This window comes from Octopus bimaculoides, chromosome 12, assembly GCF_001194135.2.
Source record: "Octopus bimaculoides isolate UCB-OBI-ISO-001 chromosome 12, ASM119413v2, whole genome shotgun sequence".
Classification (NCBI taxonomy): domain Eukaryota; kingdom Metazoa; phylum Mollusca; class Cephalopoda; order Octopoda; family Octopodidae; genus Octopus; species Octopus bimaculoides.
In genome coordinates this window covers 29,041,098-29,048,970 of record NC_068992.1, presented here as the reverse complement: position 1 = coordinate 29,048,970, position 7,873 = coordinate 29,041,098, and positions in this window count along the sequence as shown.

Below are 7,873 nucleotides of genomic sequence, written 5' to 3'. Positions count from 1 at the left end.
CAATCAATCAATAATAGGTCGAGTGATCATGCAGATGCTCCATTGTTGTACTTGAACTGAAAAGCAATGTTTACTGCAATTTTCGAAAACTGGATTTCATTAATTGTTTTTTCCCCATATATCATTAACTGTTGGAAGAGGTATAAATGTCATCCTCTCCCTTCAGTAATCTTAGTTTTGATAGGCGTTCTTTGCAGATAAGGTCTGCAAATTATTTTGAATTACCGTTGAAGTAAATTCATTTTAATTACCAGCTAAGTCATTGAAATGCATATTTAATCATCAAATTTGCTTTTAGCAACTTCCTGTTAATTATTTTATGGGTCATGCTCAGCATAATTGAATTTTTGCTTTAATTCTATCATATTACGCACTCAAATATACATTTATGCGCAACCAGTGAGGAAGAGTTATGTGGTTGTCAAGCCTACTAGAAATAACGGGTAAAAGTACCCAACCATTTTAAATGAAATGAGAAATAAATTGGATACTATAGTTCGAAATGTTCAATTATATTATATGAGAAGCAAGTCGAGATTACTGATTCGTTTTGCTCTCTACACTACAGAGGGGTATGTCTTTAATTATAGTTCTGCTTCATGAAGATACATTAGGATAAACGTGAAGGAAATCTAGCGCTTTTTACCCCTTTTAATGCAGCCTGCATTGTTTGTAAATGTAAATGAATGACACAGATGTGACGACTTTGTATTCCAAGCAATGTGTCAGTTAACCTTGAGTAGGAGGCCCAAAGTTTGACATTGTAGCATGTTAGTCCCTGGAGCAATTTAAATATTTTTCATGTGTTTAGCATGGAAAACTTGCGTGAAGGATCTCTTTCCATGTTTTAACTGTACCACGGATTGGTTGTATTTAGAGAATACAGTTTAGTTTGGTTTGTTCTTTTCTGGAGAAACCCAGTCTTGCAAGGTTTTTATATATATGTGGTCCTATAATAATGCATACAAATAAGGACTTGTAGTCTGAGTATAAGAGCTGCAAGTTTCTTATTATTTCTTTATAAATGTTCTCTCTTTCTACATGTTTTGTGTAACATTTACGTCAGCTGGGCAGCTAATCTCTACTACAGTAATGTCTTTGTTTTTAGTCCCATAGTATAATGTCTAGCCGTATTGTACTTACACCGACTTACTGTTCTTATTGGAATGTTTCACCAATGATCTGTGCTTTTATAGGTGTGAATGCATTCCAGTTCTGGTGTGCTCTGGGTATAACCGTCAGGACACTCCTTCTTTTGCATAGCATCGTAAACTGTTTTTACGATAATGTTATGTCTCAAGATGAGGTAATAGCTTACAGAAATTTTTGAGCAATTTCTGATGTGATATTTTCCACACTAGTTTTTTCATAATCCGTTTTTTCTAACACTGCTTGGCGGTTTAGATGCCTCTCTCTCTCTCGCTCGCTTCTTTGTTTATCAAGTATTTAGTAGCAGTCTTCTGTTCCTGTATAGATGATAAATTATGTACTTACCTCAACTCCAGGAGAGACTACTATTACTTTTGTAACTGCTGCTGGTATTATAAGCTTACTGGATATGTATCCAAGCATTACTTTCTGCTGGTATTATGAGTATTTCTCCTCTAAGTCTCTGTTTGTGTAGGCCCATGCAGCGACCTTAGCCTCTCATGGAACATCTGTACACTTAAAATACCTACTCAAGAGTTTTTTGCTTACTCTCATAATGTTCGTTTTCGCGTGTACATCCTATATACTTATTTTTTCTCTTTGCTGTTCGACAAGTGTTTTCTGAGTGACACCTTACGGCACTTTAAGACTGTCTGGACATTTCTTATGCCTCTACATTCATTCTTCCGTTTCACATAGATCTTGTTGATATCGCTGTTGATGAAAAAGTCACCAGTGATTGTTAATACTTCACTTGTTTTGATGCTTTGGCTCCAAATTTCTTCGTTTGCAAAGTACAGTAAGCCAAATGTTAACACTAGCACAGGCACAACGAAAGCATTGTGGGATATGATCTTATTGGGTGTGGATAGCTTTGATTTCCATACCTTCCGTAATCTGCTGAAATGTATTTTTGTCACTCTAGCTTTGCTTAAATCGACAATATATGCGATATTCTTGTCAGTTCCGTGACACCCGTAGCATTCGTCACTGGAGGTAGGGCAAATAGTCAAGCTAAAGGTGTTCATATTTTCTGCCTGGCTGACAATCGTACTTTGTTTTACTAACTCCATTCCTATATCCCATGAGCATGTTACAACCAGCTCTAATTGTCTTCCCTTAGTGTCCTAGATGGCACTTGAGGTCGTCAACAAAAATGCGTAAGTGAATTTAATTCTTCTATCCTCAGCAGCCTCTGTAGCCATTACATTTCTTTAACAGGGCTCACAAGAGGTTCACCACAACTATGGGAATCATTAGATTAGCTGACATCTGTAATATTCCTGTTGACACACTAATTTCTGTTCTTATTAATAGTTCTGTGGACCATATTGCTGTCAGACTTTTAATAGTATTCACAAGGCGAATTGATTCCAATATCCATAAGTAAGCAACAGAGTGAAACACCTTCTTATAGTCTGGTCATACTGCTAACAGGTTTAAGTGATACTGTTTCGCTTCCTTGAGAACAGCTTTGTTGATGAAGAGTTGTTCGCCACATACCCAGACATCATGACATCATTATTTCCTACTGTCTGATCGTCAGACACCACATTATATGTTTCACGGTGGTCCTGAAGGAAAACATTTAAGTAACCTGTGCACAAATTATACATGATATTCAGACATGCTATGGGTCTGTAGATTTTGAATATGTTCTTAGGGATTAATGCGATAGGTACCACTGTCAGCCACACTGGTGCGTCGGGCTCAGCGTTGAGTATTCTTTCGGGGGTCACCATGTAGAACATAAACTTTTTGTATCAATAACCGACTATCAAATATCTTTCGGGTGACCCTCTTTTCATTAGTTTTGCAACAACAGTCAGGAAAGGTTCTTTGTTGATATAGGTTTGGGGACAAACGTTTGCATTCCGTAGCTCACTTGCTCACTTTGCATCACGGTTGTGATATTGTTTACGTTCCAGATACTCTACAAAATGAATGTGTTCTGAATTCAAATCACGCTGTGACCCACATGGGTAAGTGATTTAATCTTTTTTGCCCAGTTTAACAGGGTCCATTCTATTGCAAGCATTCAGGTGATGTCTCCGGTTTGAGGATACCTCCCACCAATCTTGAAGTACCTACAAAGGTCTATGTGCACTGCCCATCAGTCCCTCCTGATTACATGTGTGTGTGTGTGTGTATGTGTGTGTGTGTGTGTGTGTGTGTGTGTGTGTGTGTGTGTGTGTGTGTGTGTGTGTGTGTGTGTGTGTGTGTGTGTGTGTGTGTGTGTGAGTACGTGTGTGTATACAAATTTCCGCTCAATCACCATCTACCAATTCCCACTTACTAGGGATTGGTTGACACGAGACTACAGTAGAAGAAACTTTCTCGAATCATTATGCAATGGCATCGAACTCGGAAATAGGAACGATTTTATCGCGAAGTTTCTGTGTTACTTCTAGTCTCACTTAAGCTTTAAAACAGTTGTTTTCTTGATAACGTAATATTGCATATTGTTTGCTTTATATTTATACACAATTTGGGCAAAAACCGTAGCTCTTGGTGCTTCAACTACACACATATATTATGTTATATTGAAAGAGCTTTTACTAAAAGCCGCTTCCATTACATAATTTATTTTACATATGTGTCGCCTTTGCATGCCAGTGTCTGTATATACTTCAAACTAGCTGATTCGACATTGTTTTGAAAGTGACAAAAGTACGTAACATTGATAAGCCGCAACAACGATGAAATACGTTTCTGTCGCTTCTGGGGCAATTCCGTTTCACATAGCTCTGAAGTATACTGTAGATTCTACGTAAACATTGTGTTGTATTGATAGTTTGTAGCTTCTTATTTTTGTTAGATTTATTTCCATTTCAATGATTGATGCTAATACTTAGAGATCGCCTGCTAACTCCCTCATTCACTTTTATATAAGGACAGTAGACATTTTATTGTTTTTTCACCAATATATTCCAGCATTTTAGTGCTAATATCTTAATTTTAAATTCATACTTATCATCCACATTATGATGTTAAAGCTCAATAACAACACAGGTGTTATTCTGGGATGTATTACAACTCTTTTGTTCCTTTCTTGCTATTAACTACGCTTCGTTGTTACATCGTTTTATGCTTGATTTCCTCTGCTTCTAACATTTCTAGGTTTTAGTATATTTCCGTGGTTTCAATTTGCTTAATGACCTATTCATTCTTTTACAAATCAGACATCCTACTTTATACATTTTGCATCTTTGTATACCGTTCTGGCAGGAATCATGTTCCAAATTTCATTCTTTTCCATCTTTACTGAATAGTTACACTGTTTTAAGTAATCTTTCCATATAATTATATACGAAAGCATCATTTAGAAAAAATTTATTGTTCATCCATACAGAATAGGTGGCTTCCTGCGTATACTTTCATTTAGGAATATGCATGATACTAAGGGGAGAAAGTGTCATTCAGTATAGGAGACAATGTATCATTTTGAAGAATATCACAGTAAATTACTAAGTTTCTGATATTTTTCGCCTTTGCGTTAGATCCGTTTGTCCCATTTGTTTTCTATTCCCTATAATGCACCTAATAAATTAATTCTCTCTTTTATGTTGTAGAGTCCAAGATTTTAAATTAATCAGACGAGAAGTATCGTGATGACGTTAGTTTTATTTTTCTCTTCCTGGGTGGCTTTGAGTATCACGTCGTGCTCATTTTTGAACATTTTCTCCTCTATTTATAGCTTCTCGTTTCCCCTAACTCGATATAAATTGCTTTCCCCATTATTGCATGTTGTTTAAATGTATCAATGATTCTGGATTTCTTTGAAGTTTTCTGTCTTATTACTATTTTATAACAGCGCCGTTCATCTTTTAACTAATCAAGTATTTTCTTGGGATCGTTTATTATTAATTTTAATGTTCGGATTTTTGCTTTACTCGGAATTATCCAATCTAAATCTAGAAGCCACTTCTAGACAAAGGATTTTGACATAGCCTCATCCAGCTCATTCTTTTCTTAGACGATCATGCAGAAGATTTCAGTGTGATTGACTGAAAATCGATCGACCACATAGCAGCTTCCACACCCATTTAGTTTTTGTGTTGCTGCTGTAAATGCTGTAATTTCATGCTGAAGTATCCTCCTACCGACGACGTCTTCCGAATGTCTGTAATGACTTCATGAATATATATATATATATATATATAAATCATTCCTCAAGGGGTTCATGTCAATTTCGTGTCTTTCAGCAACGCAAAAACACAATCATTACACATTTCGGTAAAAGAAATATTCAAAATATTCACGGTGGTGCACCAGCATGACCGCAGCCACTTGGCTGAAACACATAAATAAATAAAAGTACCTAAGAACAATAAACAAAACTCAACTCAAACCTTCAAATTTGCTGCAAAAGTTGGACCTTACTAGCATTCATGATTTCTTTTGACGATCATGACGATCTCATATTCTCAAATTAACAAAACTATATCATAAAGATCAGCAGCTCTTCAGAACCAAAAAGTATATCCACTCTCAACAAATACTAAGCCTATACATAATTCAAGTGAGACCCACATTTGAATATTGATCCCTGATCTAGGACGATGCTGTTACAGCACATATTTACATTCTAAATCGCTTCCCAAAAGACTCCGACCAATAATTTTAAGTTTTGATAGGCTTTGTGCCGTTTCTACTCATGTCATTCCAACTTACTCCTCTCTCCTATTCTCGCTACTCATATTGCATCCTCTGCACCATACCGCACTACCCATTTAGCTCACTCTTTTCTCTTTTGAATGTCAGTTCTCTAGAATCCCCTCGCTTCCCACGTTTTTTTTTTCTGCAGCCGACACATTGCAGTTATACAAGAGGTTCATTAACTTCATCGATTTCACCGGTTCCCGAGAGCCTGTAAATGTCAAGGGTACTTCTTCCTCCAAATCACTGAAAACTTCTGGCAGAAAGCTTGGATTCCTCAAACACTTTAGTAAAAGTGTCACTCAGTGAAATCGAACGAGTAATCACGTGATTTCCATTCGTGCTTCTTAATCACATGGCCATAACTATGTAGAAGAATATTCAATTTTTTATACTCCTTGGGCTTTTCCTGTTTCCTTTGCCAATTAATAATGTCTTTGCTGTCTTTAGCTGTTATTGCTTCCCCTTGTTATTTATAAAGTTGTGTTGTTTCTTGGTTTATGGTACATTAGGCTTCTTTCTATTAAAGGTTGTCGGGTTTTTTTTTTCTTTTTCTCATTTATTCTCATATATCTGTTCAGAACTTTTCAATTTCCTTCTTTACAGAAATCTGTTTTATTTACGATATTCGTTTTCTGATTGAGTTCTCTGTCGAACTTCTCTCTGGTTTCACAAAACATTTTATTTTGTAGCAATTGTTTCTGTCTCTTTTCAAATCCTCTGATCTGGTGGCTTTTGCGATAATTAGTTATTTTAGATGTTCCCTAATTTCCGGTAGGTCTGTATTATTCTTTAATTTTATGCTTCTTATATATATGTTTGTTTGTTTTTTTATTTCTTCTCTGCTGATTTTGTAATTATGTTAGTATTGATAAGTTTTTCATTGTTTTGTTTTGTTTGGGTTAATTTGTTTCTCTATTTTAATTTCCCACAATGTCTGGCTACTGCTTTCTTTGTCTATTATTTTCTCCTTTTCTCCTTACTGTTTGCATATTATATTAGCTATAACTTAGAATATGTGATTTGTATAACTTATATCTATTCTATCCTTTCAGTTGTGGTAGGTTTGTTCTATTGCTTTATTTGCATTTTTTCCTTTGTTCTCATTTGTAAGTTCTATTTTGGACATGTTTGCTCAATCTTAGTACATTTTTTTGTCTTGAATTCTTTTATTTTATTCCATTTGATTTTCTAGACAATTTATGGTCTCTTTGTCATTTGTATTTGTTTGTATATACTTCGTTTATGCGTTCTTTTGTATGAAATTGATTGTAGATGTATTTATAGATTAAGTTTGGTTGGAAATTGCACATGTTTTATAGGTGCTGCCTTCATTGTATTCTTTCTATTTTTTAATTTGCTGTTGCTGGAATCAGTGTTTTAGGTGAAATAGTACTACTTCTGAGAGTCTATATGTGTTTCTTGGCGTTTTCTATTGATGTCTCTCTTTTCACTTAAAAGATCATTTACCGACATTTCCGGTGTGACATTCGGATGATTGTTTCTTCAGGGTCTGTGGGTATAATTTTGTACTACATTATACTGTGAGGAATTTCTCCTTTCATACATGAAATTCATTGAGTATGCTTCTCGACAAACCTCTGCTTTTTATTGGGTGCTAAATGCAAAGCTATAAATTATACTTTTATCTATGCACAAGGTAAGCGGTCTCGGAAGGATGAAAGGTAAAATCGGTTTCAGTGCGAATTGAACTCAGAACATTTATAAATGTGTGTGTCTGAATGTGTATGCATGCGTGAGAGTGTGTATGTTCTCTTCTATTCATAATTATTTGAAATCTTCCTCAAAGAAAAGAGCTGGTTTCTTATAAAGATACAATGTTTTGTCTTTAAAATGAAGATAAAAACATTGTCACATTTTGAACTTGAAAAGGAATTTACATATTTTTTCTGTTCCGCTTACAGAATGTATTAGTACTGTGAGTATTATTTGCTTCATTTCTTTTTCTAAAAAGCCATTTATAATCTGGATATAGAAGCTGGAGTAATTTTCGTAGTTAACCTCCCCTCTCTCTCTCTCTCTCTCTCTCTCTCTCTCTCTCTCT